Source organism: Eumetopias jubatus, unplaced genomic scaffold (assembly GCF_037043125.1).
Source record: "Eumetopias jubatus isolate StellerSeaLion01/CBP00866 unplaced genomic scaffold, mEumJub1_p1.0 scaffold_16, whole genome shotgun sequence".
In the NCBI taxonomy this organism is placed as follows: Eukaryota; Metazoa; Chordata; class Mammalia; order Carnivora; family Otariidae; genus Eumetopias; species Eumetopias jubatus.
This window is the reverse complement of record NW_028274822.1, coordinates 93,442,979-93,463,917: the sequence shown is the minus strand read 5'-3', so window position 1 is coordinate 93,463,917 and position 20,939 is coordinate 93,442,979.

The following is a 20,939-nucleotide window of genomic DNA, read 5'->3' as shown; positions in this document are numbered from 1 at the left end:
ACTGAAGTAACAACCTTCTGCAGAGGAAAGGAAATCATCCACAAAATTAAAAGAAAACCTGAGAAGATATTTGCAAATGACATCTCTGATAAAGGGTTAGTATCCAAAATATATGAAGAACTTATAAAACTCAACACCCAAAAAACAAATGATCTAATTTAAAAATGGGCAGAAGACATGAACAGACATTTTTCCAAAGAAGACATCGAGGTGGCCAACAGACACATGAAAAGATGTTCAACATCACTCATCATCAGGGAAATGCGAATCAAAACCACAACGAGGTATCACCTCACACCTGTCAGAATGGCTAGTATCAAAAAGACAAGAAATAACCAATGTTGGTGAGGATGTGGAGAAAAGGGAACCCTCTTGCCCTATTGGTGGGAATGCAAACTGGTGCAGCCACTCTGGAGAACAGTATGGAGGGTCCTCCAAAAACCAAAAACAGAAATATCGTATGATCCAGTAATTGCACTGCTGGGCATTTACCCAAAGAAAATGAAAACACGAATTTGAAAAGATACATGCACCCCCCCCATGTTTATTACAGCATTATTTACAATAGGCAAATTATCGAAGCAGCCTAAGTATCCCTTGAGAGATGAGTGGAAGAAGATATGGTGTGTGTATATATATAATATATATATTATTATATGGAATATACAACGGAATACTACACGGTCTTAAAAATGAATGAAATCCTGTCATTTGTAACAATATGGATGAAACTGGAAGGTGTTAAGTGAAATAAGTCAGACAGAAAAAGACAAATACCATATAATTTCACTTATTGTGGAATCAAACAAGCCAAAAAAGAATAAACCAGAAACAAACTCATAAATACAGACAGGAAACTTGTAGGCAAAGGGAAGGGGATGGGAGGGTTGGGAGAACTACGGGGAAAAGAGGTGCAAACCTACAGTTACAATAAGTCACAAGGATGAAAAGTACAGCAGAGGGAATATAGTTAATGATATTGTAATGTTTATGGTGGCAGATGATAACTACACTGATCGTGGTGAGCACCATGTACAGAACTGTCCAATCACTATGTTGTACACCTAAATTTAACAACATTATATGTTAGCTACAATAAAAAATTTGAAGACTTTTTATATCTGAGACTATTTATGAAAACTTCCAGCAAAGCAGATTTAAAAGAGCCTATATGCTCAACTGCTGTTCTTGCTTCACTGACGTGAATAATGAAGCCAAGTTTATTGAAACTTGATCTAATTTGCAAACAAATTAGTCTTACTGTGGTTACTGTTGATAGAAATGGGAGTGATTGTTGAGAGAAATATTATGATTCCACTGTAACTACAATACGTAATTTTGGGTATTAGATTCTAGTTCTGTTCATTGTTTTGAGGTTTTGATTCTAGTTCTGTTCATTGTTTTGAGGTTTTGAATTCTATCTATAAACTACTCTGGATCCTGAATTCTTCCAGATTCCTCCAGTGTCAGACTACAACTCTCCGAACTAACATTGCCAATTTTCTTCCATCTTTTTGACTTGAAATCACTGAACACTGAAACTGCCCCTTTTCCTGAAGCCTTGAAAACTGAATATGAACGACTGGATGTATACTTCAGAGAAACCACTACATTAGCTCATATGCAGACAGTCTCCAAATCTGTTGCTGTGTGGGCCACTCACAGGGATCACCAGAGACATTCTGGCTGCAAACTAGGGAAAGCTCTCCAATTGCCACCGCCTGCCTTCACTCCATCTAAAGATGCTTTGACCCCGACGTCTAGAAATCCTCTCGACTGCCACCCTCAGAACTCAGAAGCTGGTGTATCATTGGCTCCACTCATTAACCACTGGTTTTTTTCCATAGAAATACCACGTATTTAATACCTGGTTACTTGATTAATTGTCCTGCAAATTTCTCACAGATTTATGCTTTTTTTGTCTAAAACGTACAAAATCTGCCTGCCTTGGTCATTCTCTGTGTCTTAATTTCATCATTGGACCTTCTTGCACATGCAATAAAACTTTGGTTTTTTTCTCCTGTTAATGACAAGTTAATTCTTAAACCAGCTAGAAGAATCTTGAAATATAGTGAAAATATTTTCCTCCCTGAACCAGTAGTCAGGGCTCCTAGGTGTCACCTACTGAAAAGCACCCCCGCAAGACTGTAGATTCTTCCAGCTTTGCCTTCAGGAGGAATATGCACATTTGTGTAGGTCAGGGCTTACATTTAAGCAGATGCCATGGACCCCCAAAAGTCCACTGTGATGCCTGGACTCTAGACACATGCCCTGTTCTAGGTCCCTGGCTCCCCAGCCCACACATACACAGTACACAGCCTTTCAGTTGCCACTGAGCATCTGGGGTGTCCAGTCCTGGAGACCTCTGGCCAGTCCCCAGCTACTCTGAATATCTCCAGAAAGAACGGAACCCACTCACAATATCTTACCAAGGCAACAGCTTTAAAGTAATGACATTAGGGGCACCAGAGTGACTCAGACAGTTAAGCATCTGTCTTTGCCTCAGGTCATGATCCCAGAGTCCTGGGATCGAGCCCCGCATCAGGCTCCCTGCTCAGCGGGGAGCCTGCTTCTCCCTCTGCCTCTGCCCCACCCCCACTCATGTTCTCTCTCTCTCTCTCAGATAAATTCTTTTAAAAAAAAAAATGTAGGCGGCACCTGGGTGGCTCAGTCATTAAGCATCTGCCTTCAGCTCAGGTCATGATCCCAGGGTCCTGGGATCGGGCCCCGCATCAGACTCCCTGCTCTTTGGGAAGGCTGCTTCTCCCTCTCCCACTCCCCCTGCTTGTGTGCCCTCTCTCGCTGTGTCTCTGTCAAATAAATAAATCTTTAAAAATAAAATAAAATTTAAAAATAATAAAGTAATGATATAATTTTCCATTTGGAGTAGCTGCCTGATGGTGTCCCAAGGTTCTCCAGCCACCAAGGCTCCCAGGTGTCCCTTCTAGGAAGATACCCTGGACAGTCTGCCTATATGCCAGTCTTGCCCCACCACGGCTAGGCATGGCATTTTCCTCCGCTCAGCCTTCAGGTTGAATATGCACATTAGTGTATATTTAAGCTTAGAATTAGATGGGTGCCTTGTGCCCCCAACAGCACCTTCCCTGGACCAGGCTTCTCCTGACACTTTCCCTGTATCCGGCCACTGGCTACCATGACCAGTGTGGCCCACATGCACTATAATAAAACATCAGCAGGCCTCTACAATAAAACATTTTGAACATCGTTGTAAAAGGCAGGATGAGAGTAGTAAATATGCCTCCTGAGTACTCTTACCAAGATTACTGGAGATGAGGTTTTGGGGTAGATAGATTATATATTAATGTCTGAGGAGACATGGAAACCTACTGAACAGTCTGGAAAAACTTAAAATTTAGGTAATTCTCACGTTGCCCTGATAACTAAGTGAGGGCATAAATATAGTATCCTATATTTAACAGAGCAATGAAGGAAGACAATCCACTCCTCTCATCAGCAACATTAGCTGACATCCCTGCTGACAGAGAGAGAAAGTGCTGGCGAGGAGAGTAACCTCCAGAGGAGGAGGAAAACCACCCTTATGCAACTGGGGTCAACAACAAGCACTCTGAGGAGGATGATTATTTTAGCCCCTCGGACACTGGGAACCTGAACTTACTGGAATCCATGCCTATGAAATAACCAGAGTTACAATACATGATAATGTGGACCCAGAGTCACTGAACACAGGGCTTACACCAGACAAGATGTGAGAAAGTTTAAAATGGAATTGCAAGAAAGAGGAACAACCCACACCAGCCTGCGCAGCCAGGGCTAGACCCAGGGCTGCTAGGCTGCTGGTCACTCATGAGCCCTGGCTGGTGCCCCACTGCTCTAGAGGGATGAACCCTGCGGCCTGGACAATGGGAAGCCGAGGGGAGAATGATCACCGATAAGTCCTTGAGGGGCCAGGATATGTGGAAGGACATTTAGGTCCGTCGGCAAGAGCCTGGGGTGGTCCTCACTGTTTTTCATATCCTGGCTCAGAAGGCTCTGACAGCTCCTGGCCATCAGGCAGCAGATGCCCCAGCTGAGGCTCAGCCCTGGCTATGGACTCTTCAGGAGAGACAGCAGATTGGGAGCATAGACAGAGTGGCCACCTCCGGGGCTGGATGGGGTGGCCTAGAGACACAGATGCAGACTGCCCTGTGTACAAGACCAGTGACCGGGTTAATGCACTATCATCAAGTCCTGCGTGTTCTCAACAAGGCCAAAGGCAAATGCCAAGGGATTCCAGGACCATCCCTGAAGTTCCCACGCAGGGTGGGATTGGCAAATGGATTCTCCCGGCCCCTCCCTCTGAGTCAGGGTTCTAAATGTGCCTTGGATTGCATGGACACTGCATCTGGCCTAACCCAAACCTTCCCTGTCACCGTGCAAACCAGGCTGCCACCACTAGGGAAGCTGAGTGCCATGGACAGGGACCTCGCTGCTCGGACAGTGATCGGGGGTTCACACTCCAAAGATCATACTGTGCGGGGGTGGGGGAAGGAACGTGGAGCACGTGGAGCATCCACCGCTCCTAGAACCACAGCAGCAGGGCTGGTAGAAAGGAACAGTGCAAGAGTAAAGCAGCAGATTAAATCACTAGCAGGTAAAACCACCTTGCCCGGGTGGACTACAGTACTGTCCGGGCTTTAATACATTTGAATGGTCGACCAGTAGGGCCTATTGCCCCAATTTCCAGACGGGAATCCCCACTGAGGTGCCCAGTTCTGTAATCCTATGGAAGTTGCAAGACACGGTCAATGCCCTGACTCCCACTCAGGGTCAACGTGCTCTGCTGCTGAGGACAGCAAGGCCCATCATACCTGGGACAGGGGTGAGGGCCTGGAATTTGCACTGGGAATTCCCACTGGGGTAGACAAGTCATTTCCCAGCCCTGGGTGACAGGAAACGACTCCGTCTGCACTGGGATCCCATTGTTCTGCTGCAGACGGACCAACTGAAACACACTACACCTGGCATGGAACACACACCATCGACAGAGGGGAGAGGGTGGGGGTCCTGGTTTGCCACATCCCACCACAGTGCCCCTCCTCATGCCTGACAGGGGCTGCCTCCTGGGGCCAACGCACACCCTGGTCACATTCCTAAAGATGCAGCCACACTCACATCTAAAGTGCGGGTCTCAGGATCATTCTTGTAGAAGGGGAAGACCTCCCCAGGCAAGTTCCTACTCCTCTCTGTTCTGACCTGAGGCTCTGCTGCCCCTGTGGCGTCCAGAGTCAGGACGGACACCTGCAGGATGGACCGTCCTACTGTGGCCCCATCCTAGGCCCGGCAAGGAAATCTGTCCCACTGTTGGGTATGTGGGCTGCCCTCTCCAGATGGTCAGGATGATAATGGGGGGTATCGCCCCTCCAGGGGAGAAGTTGGAAGGCATTCAGAACAAGCGAGGACTAGCACTCTGTTCGTCTGGTATTACCAATAGCGTGTCCATAACACCGGCATGGGTATGTGTTTTTCTGTCAAACACAGTATAGAGGCATCCCATCAAATAGCTCACTGGAAGGTTCTAGAAAGTCCTCCATCAGAGCCTTGGTTGGCTGTGCTCAGAATTGGAATGGATTTATGGGGCTTACTCTGGGTTAAGGACATTTGCACACCCAGTCACCCCTATGTTGGGAACAGAAAAGTCACTCTAAACAAAACCAATCCAGTTGTACCAGAAAGGTGGGATGGACAGCCCTGGACTGCATCCACCCTGTCACATGAAGGGAGAGTCACTGGTTGGCAGGGACTGGTCCCACCACTCGGGTATCTAGTGGGCGACCCCAGTGGGCCTCCATGGCTTTGTGGCACGAACCTTTGGTCGTGGCTCCCACCTGGGTGGTTGGGCTGCTGTACCCTGGGGTTCCCCTGGGCCAGGGGAGAACCTGTCCTGTGGGAACAACTGTTGACAAGCTCCCTCTCCTGAAGGCCAGATGGACACACTCTGACTTTGTCGGCACGGTTGTCTGGCTGCTCTCTGTTCGCTCCATCGGTTCGCAGACCTTGCAGCCCTGACTGGATTCACTCAGTGAGCCTTGAGGGATGGCCAAAAAGTCTGTCCCTACTGGACACCCAGTGTCTTCAATGAGACCAGCTGTGCTCCAGAACACGATGGCCTTGGACACCTGCTGCAGCACAAGGAGGCACCTGTGCCGTCATCCAGCCAGAATTCTGTGTCCGTACCAGACGAGCCTGCTACTGTATCATGTTTCTCGGGTCTCAGGAGGATGCGGGGGGCGCCCTGAGTGATCTGACCCCCAGCCTTGGGGATTTCATAACTCAGTGGTTGGGATCAGAGGCCTCTTGGTGGAAAAAGTTGCTGCTCATCTGGGGAACTGTTGTCTTCACCTGTGCTTTCTCTTGTACGCACCTGTGTCACTGCTGTGGCCTCTGCCTCCAGCACAGCGGGACAACTGCCACAGGAGGCATCCCCGGGCTAGTGAAACCCCTTCCTGACCCCTCAGGGCACACGCAGAACAGAGGTTCACGGGAGGTTGTAAGAGCCGGGCACGAGGGGTGGGGTGCTGGAGAAGGTGGATGAGAGGCCATGACCACCCCTTGCCGTGACCTGGACCCAGGCAATCAGAGGCTCCCCACCCTCCCCTGCCCTTGGAATGTGGGTTTCCCTTGCCTTCCCCGCTCCCAGACGCTGCTCCAGGGATGAGGTCTTGAGACAGTGATGTGGTGTCGAGACCATCTGGATGCTCTACGTGACTGAGCCCGGTTACGGCCTCCACATAAACCTCTAAGAGGTGGCAGGTGGGTGTGGAGATCTACTCCTCTTGCTGCTGCCCAAGACAAGCCACGGATGTGAGTTCCCTTGCTTCTCAAACTGCCACCTACCGATCTGCAGTGGCCTGTCCCTTTCTTTGGTCTCTGTCCTCAGAGCAGTGGCCTGTTTCACAGTACATCTGGGACGCTCCCAAGGAGTTTCAGACCATAAGTCACTGATTAGATCATTAACCATTGTTCCATGGACAATATGTCCAGACTTTGACAGAAAGGGATCACCTTGGACTCCCCAAAACATGACTAGAACTGATATCTGAGTTCAGTGAAGTTGCAGGATACAAAATAAATACACAGAAACCTGTTGCTTTCCTATAACCAATAATGAAGCACCAGAAAATGAATTTAACAGTAGCATTTACAATTGCACACACAAAAAAACAGTAAAACATCTAGGAATAAATTTAACCAAAGAGGCAAAAGACCTGTACTCTGAAAACCATAAAACACTGATGAAAGAAATTCAGGACAATGCAGTTAAGTAGAAAGACCTTCCATGCTCATGAGTTGGAAGAACAAATATTATTAAAATGTCTCTCCTAGGGGCACCTGGGTGGCTCAGTCGTTAAGCATCTGCCTTTGGCTCAGGTCATGATCCCAGGGTCCCGGGATTGAGCCCCATATCGGGCTCCCTGCTCGGGGGGGGGCCTGCTTCTCCCTCTCCCACTCCCGCTTGTGTTCCTGCTCTCACTCTCTCTCTCTGTAGAATAAATAAATAAAATCTTTAAAAAAAATAAAATGTCTCTCCTAGAGGTCTGTAACCTACAACAGTAGAAACATTAGATTGGCAGCAGACCTATCCACAGTCACCTGGCCAGCCAGAAAGGACTGGCATGATATATTCAGAGCACTAAATGAGAAAATATGCAGCGAAGAATGCCATATCCAGCTAGGCTGTCACTGAAAATAGAAGGAGAGATAAAAATCTTCCAGGACAAACAAAAACTAGAAAAATTTGCAAACACCAAACCAGCCCTACAAGAATATTGAAAGGAGAGAGTGTAAAAGTGACATAGACCAGCAAGGAACAGAGACAATATACAGTAACAGTCACCTTACAGGCAATACAATAGCACAAAATTCATATTTTCAATAATTATCCCAATTGTAAATGGGCCAAACGCCCCAATAAAAAGTCATAGGGCATCAGAGCGGATAAAAAAGCAAGACCCATCGATATGCTGTCTGCAAGAGACTCATTTTAGACCCGAAGACACCTCCAGATTTAAAGTGAGGGGGTAGAAAGCCACTGATCATGCTAATGGACATCAAAAGTAAGGTGGGGTGGCAATCCTTAGATCAGACAAATTAGATTTTAAACCAAAGACTATAATAAGAGATGAGGAAGGACACTATATTATACTCAAAGGGTCTTTCCAACAAAATCTAACAATTGTAAATATTTATGCCCCTAACATGGGAGCAGCCAATTAATTAAAAAAATCAAAGAAACACATCGACAATAATACAATAATAGTAGGGGATTTAACACCACCCTCACTGAAATGGACAGATCATCTAAGCAAAAGATCAACAAGGAAATAAAGGCTTTAAATGACACACTGGACCAGATGGACTTCACAGACATACGCAGAACATTCCAAAGCAACAGAATACACATTCTTCCCTGGTGCATATGGAACATTCTCCAGAAGAGATCACATCCTGGGTCACAAATCAGGTCTCAACTGGTACCAAAAGATTGGGATCCTTCCCTGCATATTTTGGACCACACTTTGAAACTCAAATGAACTCAATCACAAGAGGAAAGTCGGAAAGAACTCAAATACATGGAGGCTAAAGAGCATCCACTAAAGAATGAATGGGTCAACCAGGAAGTTGAGGAAGAATTTTAAAAATTCATGGAAACAAATGAAAATGAAAACACAACTGTTCAAAATCTTAGGGATGCAGGAAAGGTGGTTCTAAGAGGGAAGTATATAGCAATACAAGCCTTTCTTAAGAAACAAGAAAGGTCTCACACATACAACCTAACCCTAAACCTAAAAGAGCTGGAGAAAGAACAGCAAATAAAGCCAAAATCCAGCAGGAAAAGAGAAATAATAAAGATCAGAGCAGAAGTCAATGAAATAGAAACCAAAAGAACATAGAACAGATCAATGAAACTAGAATCTCATTCTTTGAAAGAATTAATAAGTTTGATAAACCCCTGGCCAGACTTATCAAAAAGAAAAAAGAACCCAAATAAAATCATGAATGAAAGAGATCACAATGAATAACGAAGAAATACAAACAATTACAAGAACATAGTATGAGCAACTATATGCCAACAAATTAGACAATCTGGAAGAAATGGATGCATTCCTAGAGACATATAAGCTACCAAAACTGAACCAGGAAGAAGTAGAAAACCTGAACAGACCCATAACCAGCCAGGAAATTAAAGCAGTCATCAAAAATCTCCCAACAAGAGCCCAGGGCCAGATAGCTTCCCAGGGGAATTCTACCAAACATTTAAAGCAGAATTAATACCAATCTTCTGAAACTGTTCTGAAAAATAGAAATGGAAGGAAAACTTCCAAACTCATTTTATGAGGCCAGCATTACCTTGATCCCAAAACCAAAGACCCCATCAAAAAGGAGAATTACAGACAATATCCCTGATGAACATGGATGCAAAAATTCTCACCAAAATACTAGCCAGTAGGATCCAACAGTACATCAAAAGGATTATTCACCACAACCAAGTGGGATTTATTCCTGAGCTGCAAGGTTGGTTCAACACCCACAAATCAATCAATGTGATACAATACATTATTCAAAGAAAGAACAAGAACCATAGGATCCTCTCAATAGATGCAGAAAAAGCATTTTACAAAGTATAGCATCCTTTCTTGATTAAAACTCTTCACAGTGTAGGGATAGAGGGTACATACCTCAACACAATAAAAGCCATCTATGAAAAACCCACAGCAAATATCATTCTCAATGGGGAAAAACTGAGAGCTTTCCGCCTGAGGTCAGGAACGCGGCAGGGATGTCCACTCTCACCACTGCTATTCAACATAGTACAGGAAGTCCTAGGCTCAGCAATCAGACAACAAAAAGAAATAAAATTCATCTAAATCAGCAAAGAAGAAGTCAAACTCTCACTCTTAGCACATGATATGATACTTTATGTGGAAAACCCAAAAGCCTCTACCCCAAAACTGTAGAACTCATACAGGAATTCAGTAAAGTGGCAGGATATAAAATCAATGCACAGAAATCAGTTGCATTCCTAAACACTAACAAGACAGAAGAAAGAGAAACTAAGGAGTCAATCCCATTTACAATTGCACCCAAAAGCATAAGATACCTAGGAATAAACCAAAGAGGAAAAGGATCTGTACTCAGAAAACTACAGAATACCCATGAAAGACATTGAGGACGACACAAAGAAATGGAAAAATGTACTATGCTCATGGATTGGAAGAACAAATATTGTGAAAATGTCTATGCTGCCTAGAGCCATCTACACATTCAAAGCAATCCCTATCAAAATGCCATCAACTTTTTTCAAAGAAATGGAACAAATAATCCTAAAATTTGTGTGGAACCAGAAAAGACCCCGAATAGCCAGAGGAGTGTTGAAAAAGAAAACCAAAACTGGTGACCTCACAATCCTGGACTTCCAGCTCTATTACAAAGCTGTCATCATCGAGACAGAATGCTACTGACACAAAAACAGACACATCGATCAGTGGAACAGAATAGAGAGCCCAGAAATGGACCCTCAACTCTATGGTCAGCTAATCTTCGACAAAGCAGGAAAGAATGTCCAATGGAAAAAAGTCTCTTCAACAAATGGTGCTGGGAAAATTGGACAGTCACATGCAGAAGAGTGACACTGGACCATTTCCTTACACCACACACAAAAATAGACTCAAAATGGATGAAAGACCTAAATGTGAGACAGGAGTCCATCAAAGTCCTTGAGGAGAACACAGACAGCAACCTCTTCAACTTTGGCTGCAGCAAATTCTTCCTAGACATGTCTCCAAAGGCAAGGGAAACAAAGGCAAAAATGAACTATTGGGACTTCCTCAAGAGAAAAAGCTTTTGCACAGCAAAGGAAACAGTTGACAAAACCAAAAGACAGTTGACAGAATGGGAGGAGATATTTGCAAATGACATATCAGATAAAGGGTTAGTATCCAATATCTATCAAGAACTGATACAATTCAACACCCAAAAACCAAATAATCAAGTCAAAAAATGGGCAGAAGACATGAACAGATACTTCTCCAAAGAAGACATACAAATGGCCAACAGACACACGAAAGGATCTCAACATCGCCCGGCATCAGGGAAATCCAAATCAAAACCTCCATGAGATACCACTGCACACCAGTCAGAATGGCTAGAATGAACAAGTCAGGAAACGACAGATGTTGGCGGGGATGCGGAGAAAGGGGAACCCTTTGTTCCCAGTGTTGGTGGGAATGCAAGCTGGTGCAACCACTCTGGAAAACAGTATGGAGGTTCCTCAAATTTTGAAAATAGAGCTACTGTATGACCCAGCAATTACACTATTGGGTATTTACCCCAAAAGTACAAATGTAGTGATTTGAAGGGGCACGTGCACCCCAATGTTTATAGCAGCAATGTCCACAATAGCCAAAACTGTGGAAAGAGCCCAGATGTCCATCGACAGATGAATGGATAAAGAAGAGATGGTATGTATATACAATGGGATATTATGCAGCCATCAAAAAATGAAATCTTGCCATTTGCAATGATGTGGTTGGAACTAGAGGGTATTATGCTAAGCGAAATGAGTCAATCAGAGAAAGACAATTATCATATGATCTCACTAATATGTGGAATTTGAGAAACAAGGCAGAGGATCACGGGGGAGAGAGGAAAAAATGAAACAAGACAAAACCAGAGAGGGACACAAACCATAAGAGACTCTTGATCTCAGGAAACAAACGGAGGGTTGCTGGAGTGGTGGGGGTGGGAGGGATGGGGTGGCTGAGTGATGGATATTGGGGAGGGCATGTGCTCTGGTGAGCACTGTGAATTGTGCAAGACTGATGAATCACACACCTGTGCCCCTGAAACAAATAATACATTATACGTTAATAATAAAAATAAAAAATAGTCTCTCCTACTCAAGGCCATCTACACATGTAATGCAAACCCTATCAAACTACCAACAACAGTTTTCACAGGGCTAAAACAACCAATCCTAAAATTTGTATGGAACCACAGAAGACCTTGAATAGCCAAAGGAACGTTGTAAAAGAAAACCAAAACTGGAGGCATCACAATTCTGGACCTCAAGCTCTATTACAAAACTGTAATCATCAAGACAGCATGGTATTGGCACAAAAACAGACACATAGATCAATGGAACAGGATAGAAAGTCCAGAAATGGACCCTCAACTGTATGGTCAGCTAATCTGTGGTGCTGGGAAAATTGGACAGCCACATGCAGAAGAGTGACATTGGACCATTTCCTTACACTACACACAAAAATAGACTCAAAACCTAAAGGTGAGATAGGAATCCTTCAAAATCCTAGAGGAGAACACAGGCAGCAACCTCTTCCATATTGGCCACAGCAACTTCTTTCAAGACACGTCTCCAAAGACAAGGTGAAACAAAAGCAAAAATGAACTATTAGGACTTCATGAAAATAAAAAGCTTTTGCACAGCAAACAGTCAACAAAACGAAAAGACAACCTACAGAATTGGTAAGAAATTTGCAAATGACATATCTGATCAAGGCTTACTAGCCAAAGTATTAAAAACCGATACAATTCAACACTCCAAAAAAACAAATAATCCATTTAAAAAATGGGCAAAGACATGAATAGACACCTTTCCAGGGAAGACATCCAGATGGCCAACAGATACATGGGAAGATGCTCAACATCACTCATCATCAGGGAAATGCAAATCAAAACAATGAGATCCCACCTCACACCAGTCAGAATGGCTAAACTGAACAACACAGGAAACGAAAGGTGTTGGCGAGGACGCAGAGAAAGGGGAACCCTCCTACACTGTTGGTGGGAATGCAAACTGGTGCAGCCACTCTGGAGAACAGTATGGAGGTTCCCCAAAAAGTTAAAAATAGAGCTGCCCTACAACCCAGCAATTGCACTCCTGGGTATTTACCCAAAGATACAAAATCAATACTTCAAAGGATACATGCACCCCTGTTACAGTAGCAGTATCTACACTAGCCGAGATCCGGAAGCAGCCAGAATGCCCACTGACTTACGCACGGATAAAGATGTGGTGTGTACACACAATGGACTATTACTCAGCCATATAAAGGAATGAATCTTGCCATTTGTAACATGGACGGACCTAGAGGGTATTACGATAAGTGAAGTCAGAGAAAGACAAATACCATAGGATCTCACTCATATGTGGAAATGTAGGAACAAAACAAGAAACAATCCAAGAAACAGACTCAACTACAGAGCACTGGTGTTCAGCAGAGGGGAGGAGGGAGGGGAGGAGTGAACCAGGTCCAGGGGACTAGGCGTACACTTACCGTGAGGAGCACGGAGTGATGTGTGGAAGTGCTGAATCCCTACACAGCACGCCCGAAACTAATACAACATCGCATGTTAATGACACTGGAATTAAATCTTAAAAAAATGTATCAAGCAAACAGCAGCAACAAAAGACACGGACGACAAAGACAATCAGTCTGAGCACTGCTGGCCCCCGAAACCCCACAGACCTCAGGGGGACACAAGTGTGTTTGTGCAGGTTTGGGCTTGGACTTGGGCAGGTGCAGGTGCACACAGGTCTGCTCCTGTGTCCCGACCTCGCCCGACCTCCCCTGTTCCCGGCCCGGGCTCCCCTGACCTGGGAGGCTCACACCTGCACCGTACTCACCCTGTCACTGCCCTGGGAGCCAGGACCCATCTCCGGCCACCTCTGCGTTGTGTCCACCATGGAGGGAGCCCACCCCTGAAATTCCTTTGGAGGCAGCCCCGGAAATGGGGGCGAGTCAGTCCCCAGGTGCACTCACTGTTTGGAAGGCCCGGGTTTCTGCAGCAAACCAGGCTCCCAGGTGCCGCTCATTGAGGGTACCACGGTCAGCACGCCGCAGTCAGGTCTTGCAAGGCTCCCAGATCCCTCCGCTCTGCCTTCAGGGGGAACACAGGCATTTGTGTGGATTCGCACTTGGAAACAGGCAGATGCCATGTATCCCACCAGGCTACTGCCGTGAAGCAAGCCGCCCTCCAGACCCCGGCCGGGGAGCAGATCCTTGGCTCCACGCACCTGTGCGGCTGGAGCATGCTCAGTAAGCACCGCGTCAGCCCGCAGAGGGTGGCTGGGGTCATCTGAGCCTGCCCAGCTCCCGACGGTCTGGAACCACATGCACAGCCTCCAGGCTGGAGGGAGCCACCCCCCCCAATCTTTCTTAGAGGCACCTTTCCAGGGGCCCAGCTCCGTCCCCGTCGGACTGGCTGCCTGATGAAGCCCCCGCCTTCTCCCGAACTCAGGGCTCTCAGGGGTCTCTCACAGAAGGACAGCGCAGTCAGGGGACTCAGGCCCCCCTGGCAACACAGGCCCGGCTCCCCCAGCTCCGGCTGAAAGGGAAACACACGCCCACGTGCGCAGGTGCAGGCTTGCAAGTAGGTCGAGCGTGTGGGCCGCCCAGCCCAGCCTGGGGTCGCTGCCACACCCCACACCAGCCGCGCCCCGGGCTCCCCTGACACGGGCGGCTCCTAAAAGCGCCAGACGCACCTGTCAGCCAGCCCGAGGCCCTGGAAACCGGTGGAGATTCGGGACAGCCGGGATCACCCCAGCAGCCTCCCGAATAAAACGGGCACCCCCACACCCCTTGTCAGGGGGCAGCTTGCAACGGTACAGTCAGTCCCCCTGCAACCGGCTGCCTGCCCGACGGGGTCCCGGGCTGACCAGGCATCGAGGCTCCCAGGTGTCTGTTGCTGGAAAAACACCCCGCCAGCCTCCCGGGCCCCTGCGACCAAGGCAGACCCCGCTCCTCCAGCTTCACCTCTGGGGGCGAAGTAGGCCCAGGTGAGTAGCCTAGGGCTGGGAATGAGGCAGAGGATTGGAGCCCCCGGGGGCCCCCCCCTCCCCCGGCGCTCTGCCCGCTCGCGCTCTTCTGGGCCCCTGGCTGCCCGCCCCTGCGCGGCTCACGCATGCGCGCTAGGCGCCCCTCACCTGTGCGGCGGAAGCCGGGTGTCTCTCTGCCCGTGGATCTCGGCCCGCACCAGAACCAGCCGGACACCCTCCAGGGAGCCCTCCCCCCACAAAATGTTTCTGGGGCGACAGTGAGTCCCTGTTGCGACTGGCTGCCTGCCGACGGGGCCCCTGGACTCCACACACGGGCCCCCCGTTTCAGGCCTGGGCCTCCCCTCCCCTCTCCGCAGCCTGAACAAGCGCAGCGGGTCCCCTTTCTCGCGCACCTGTGTCCGCCGGCTCCCTCGTGGCCTTTGGGGCTCAGGGTGCTCCCCAAAATGAACACGCCCAGGCTGTCGAGTACTCACGCCCCCAAATGCGGAGGCAGCCGCTTGACTCTGGGGCCCGACGGTGCCTTTTCCATCTGGATGCCCCGTGGGCCCCGGGGTCTGGAGGAACCAGGGCTCTATGAGGTCTGCGTGGGGTCGGACGGGGCTCCGCTCCGGGCGCAGGCTCTCCCTCGGACTCCCCGGTTCCCCTGCACGCCCCCCGGGGTTCTGGGCTGCCTGTGGGTGCTTCGCCGCCCCGTCTGTCACTCCGACTCTCTTGGACGTTCTCTCCTGGCCCGTGCGGCTCGGACTCCCACATGTGCACCCCCAGGGTGCAGACGCTTCCTCCCGAAATTCTCTCAAAGGTGGCCTCGTGAACCGCTCTCGGGCGGCCCGTCTCTGATCTGGGGAGACCTGAGGGGTCCTGGGGTTCCCCAGCCGCAGGGCCGCCTGGGGTCTGTGTGCACCCCGACAGGCCGCTGGGTCCCCTGCTCCAGGTCCTGGGCTTTCCCTGCACTTTCCCTGTTTGGGTCCCCGCCTCCCCCCGTGCCTGGCTGCCCCGTGGTCACCCGCCTCTGCAGGCCAGCTCCCTCCTGGCCTGTCTCTGGCTGGTTCACACGGGCCTACACAGACCTCAGGGTGGACAGAGCCCCTGCCCACGGTCTGAGGAGGCAGCCTTCACCTGCCCACCGTCACTCAGCATTCCCGCAGGCGGCCCCAGGGGCTGCCCGGTGTCCATGCTCGCTGCTCCGCACACCAGTGTGGGCCCTGACCTGGAAGGGCGATGCGTGTCCTGCTGCCCTGGGCAGAATGGACCCGATGTGCGGGTTAAGGTGGACGCCAGGTACCCCCGAAACCCCCTCCTGTCCCCCAGCCTCGTCGGCCGGACCCTGCCCTGCCCCAGGTCCCTGGCTCCCCTGAGCTGCACGTGTGCAGTCCACACCCTGGGAGCCGGTCTTGGGCTGCAAGGGGCACTGCAGTCCGTGGAGACAGGGCCTTTCCTCAGCCACGGGCAAGGCCTTCAGGGGGGGACAGTGCCTGCCCCATCGGCCCGACCACTAGCATACCCAGAATAGAACTCTGAAGCTTCCACAGGCGGATCCCCTCCCAGTCGCAGAATTCATCACTTTCTGAGCCCACGATCCCCACGACAGAGCCCAGGACACCACCCAGATTTCGCAAAAACCTCGGACATTGGTCCCACGTGTTAGCGATGCTGCCCCTGGTGGCCCTGTACTCAGGCCCCACCACCCACCCCAGCTGCAGGGACTGGGGTGCTGATGAGGTGACAGCCTGCCCCTTCCTCCAGCACTGACAAACACAGATGACCTCGTCAGAGGGGTGAGGCCCCAGGTTCCAGGAAGATAGCAGAACATGGCAATGGAAACTGTGGCGTGCCAGGCCCTGCCCATCCCCATGCTTGGACCCCAGGGAGGAGGAGCTCAGTCCCCACACCTGGACACCAGGAGGAGGTACTCGGTCTCTAGTCCTGGCAAATCCAGGGACAGAGGCTGTGGTCCCCATACCTGGACTCTGAGAAGGATGAATGTGTCGCCCCTGCACAGAACTCAGAGAGAAGCAATATGTCCTCCATAGGTGAGTGGGTGCCCAGTGAGAGGGTGCTATGTGAACCGAGGCCATGTGAGCAGGTGCCACCTGGACCAAGGCCACGTGAGTGGGCACCACATGGACCAACGCCACATGGATCTAGCCACCACTTGAGCTGGGGGTCCCATGATCCAAGGGCACATGGGCTAAGGCCACTTATGTGGATGATGAGTGTGATGAACACGTGGGGTGAGGCTGTGTTAACGGAGGCCACGTGAGTAAGTGCCACGTGGTCCAGTTTCTCTGGAGGACCCTGACTAACAGAGCAGTCAACAGGAACAATACATAGCAGGGCACACGGGCTGCCCAGCCTTCACGGGTGTCCCAAACCACAGATACCTACTTCTCATGGTCTGGAGGCCTCTCCCCTTGTGCATGTCTGCGTCCTGCTCTCCCCTTCTTAGAAGCACACCTGTTCTATTGGGTTAGATTCACCCTCGTGACCTCATTTCACCTCTGGCACCTCCTTGAAAACCCCGTGTCCACACAGAGCAACGTCCTAGGTCCTGGGGTTGGGGCTTCAATGTGTGGATTGAGCCTGTAACACCCTCCAGGTCGTTCTGGAAACACCTGGAACAGGCATGAAGAGCCGCTGGACCCAGGCCCACAGGGAGGCAGAGGGTCTGATCACAGGGGAGCCCGGCGTGTGGGTCTCATCCATCCCCTTGAAAGCCAGCTCGAGGCCACCTCTCTCCGTCCCCACACCCCACGCTGACCTCTTGACTGGCCTGGTTGCTCTATTTGGTTGCAGACTGAGAGCCCCTTGGAGGAGGGGACCCACCAGGGCCCACCCCTGCGTGGGCCCCGTAAGCAGGAGGAGGTGGTGCTGGATGAGAAGCGTGTGTGAGTGAGGGGCCTTGCCAGGAGGTGGGGCGAGGCTCCAGGCCCCCTTGAGCGGGAGGCTTGGCGGTCAGCCTGAGCCAGGTATGTGGCACTGACAAGTGGCTGAGAACCCGTCTCCTGTGTGTCACACGCTGGCCGTGGTTCTACTCCACTGTGTCACTGAGGCCCCGGCTGGTGGGGTTCCCACGGGACAGTGCCGTGGTTCCAGTGGGGACGGGGGGAAAGCTGCCAATGCCAGCCTCTCACATGTCTGCTCAGAAGGGTCTTGGGTCAATGCCGCCCCCATTTCTGTATGTGGAACAATTCCCACACCAGCCCTGGTGTCACGGGAGCGTCGGCCCCCCCTACTGGGAGTAATCAGTGTGTGCTGATGCGGCCCCGAGTGCCCAGGGACCCCAAGACCCAGGCAACGGGGGTGTATGCCTGTGTGCCTTTTGGGGGGAAGTGATCTGTCCTTTCCCTGGACTTTTTTTTTCCTGGCTAAACCGTATTACATATAAAGACTTTTTTTTTTTTTAAGATTTTATTTATTTATTTATTTGAGAGAGAGAGAATGAGAGACAGAGCACAAGAGGGAAGAGGGTCAGAGGGAGAAGCAGACTCCCCGCTGAGCAGGGAGCCCGATGCGGGACTCGATCCCGGGACTCCAGGATCATGACCTGAGCCGAAGGCAGTCGCCCAACCAACTGAGCCACCAGGCGCCCCTAAACCGTATTACATATAAACTAATATATATATATTAAATTACGTATTATATTTTTTCTGGCTTAACTGTGTAAGTCATAGCAAGCAATTAAAACATTGTGATAAAGTAGAACATAGCACCCCTTAGCCACTTTGTGGGTGCTGCTCAGGGGCATTAAGTGACTCACACTGTGTGAAGCTGTCACCACCGTCCAGAGTGTCCTTCACTTTCCCAAACAGACACCGCGTCCCCATCAAGCTCCTGACATCTAAGAGGGGTTCCTGGACCCAGAAAGGTCAAGGGCCATGGTCCCGAGTGTGGGCCCCCAGCCTGTGCCCGTCTCCTGCCCCCGCCCCATGACAAAGTCACCCTAGGGGGAAGGGTAAAGCTGCTGCCCTCTGCGCACAGTATTCCTATCAGAGGTCGTGCACGGCACGCTCATTTTTTCTGTGCGAATCAGCTCCAGCTGAAGCCAAGTGGATCCTAAAACAGAATTCTCCACAATGTGAGGTCAAGATGGAAGGCATTGTCAGGGGAGGGCAGGAAGGGGGTGCTCCACTGCCACCCGGGGCCCCTGGTTTGGGAAGATGTCCTGCGCAGGGACCTGGTGCTCGGGGCGCACGGCGTCCCTTCCTCTCCGAGAGCGCGGGGCGAGTGGTGTGGGGTTGGGGCACAGGCGCTTCTAGGAAACTACTCCCCGTGGTCTCTTCTCCCAGAACAAACCACTGAGAAATAACAAGAAGTGTCAGCCCCTGGTTAGTACTGTTTAGACGCAGCCGTTCCTCCGCGCGGCCCCTCCCGGGGGTGCTGTCAGCTCAGGGCAGCTGCACCCCGGAAAGAGCTTTATGGCTTTAATAACGTGGTGGTGGCGGGAGGCGGCGCGCTGCACACATACTGTTCTCTGGGAAAGGGGAGCGTCTGCGGCGGAGAGGCAACCAGAGCTCCAGCAGAACTTCCTGGTTGGCGGCTGGCCCTGCGGGAGCCCCTTGGCGAGGGGGCATCTGGAGCCAGAGCAGGAGGGTCGCTCGTTGGGGCGCTGGGCCCAGCAACCTGGCTCCTCCCTGGGACCCGGAGAGAGGAGGAAACCCAGACGTGCAGTTTCTGCAACACGGAATGACATGGACAGAAGCTCCAGGGACGCCACAGGTGTGCTGGCGACATCACACCCGGAAACGCACTATGATAGACAGCACCTTACAGCGTGCTCCGGGAGCTGACGCATTCACATTTTCCAGAAAGATCTAAGTTGCCTGAATCGTTTCTAGAACAGGGAGTGACGTGGCCAAGAGGCTGGTTATCTTTGGAACCCAGAGCCAGTGCCCAGGCCTGCGCTCGCCCCGTGCTCGGGCTTGCGGGCTTCCTGGGCTCCCACCAGAGCACCGCCATGAAGCTGGTGTCCCCGTGTATGGAGGCCAGACCAGGGGAGAACAGCCCAGAAATGCTGCCCCCCAATTCCTCGGGCAAACACGCGAGATCCTCAGAAAGATTAGCAAAGTCAGGTATGGTGTTGACTCGGGAGAATGGAGTCCCCTTTTCCTCCTCGGGATTTGGGGCCGTGGAGTGAAGTTTGTTTGCCTGAAGTGAGCAAGAGCACAACTTTTAAAATCATTTCCCAAGTAGGAGCGTCTGAATCAAGGTGGTTGACTGCTGTCACAGTGACAAAGTGGGTAATGACATAAACACGTGGACGAACAAATCTACAGCAGACCAGCACCAGAATGCCCATCTGTGAGATCTGTGGCATCAACACACCAAAGGGGACAAAGATGCTGAAAATGTAACATCAAACACCCGTGTCCGATTTTACCATTTAAGAGGAAGCTGAAATTAAAGAAGATCTAGTACCTGGGTATCAAACTCCCCATCCTGCAAATGTCCGGAATTGTGGGGCTTTCGAGTGGCCCCCAGCACAGGCAGGAACAAGGGCAGGGTCACTGCCCACGGCCAGCCCCGTGGTCCCCATGGCAGCACAGGTGAGCACCGTGAAGGAGGGACAGCCGACTGTCCGAATGGGACCTCCGCCTGGGAAGTAAGGAAATCACCCAAAACCTGGTGGAACAGGGGTAGGGGTTAGTAAATGCGTGTCAGGCTGGGTGAGGTTGTGTGGCCTTGATGAGCAGCCTGATTTCGGGGGCTCACTTCCTGGCCACACTGCACGCTCCGCGTGGCTCAGCCAACACTGTGCCGTGGTCTCCTCCCCACAAGACCGAGAGAGCGGCCACCCTTAGGAACAGTCCTGGATGCTGGTGGTTTGGGGGCGGGATGTCCACACTGGCGGATAAATGCACCCCAGCTGGGAAGCAACACAAGGACTTGCCCAGGGCAAGTCCCGCCTCCGACCACAAAGGGCCAGGAGTGCGGTCCCTCTGTGCCCTCTGAAGGCGCTGCAGGAGCGCGGTAACTAGCGTGGACTTCTGCCCGGCTCCGTTTGTGGCAACTACATACGGCCCCAGACCATTCTGTGCGATCCTAATAACCGGTGCGAACACACAACATTATTAAAAGCATAAAGCACACAGGAATACGGGTCACAAGACGCTGCAAGCCCTAC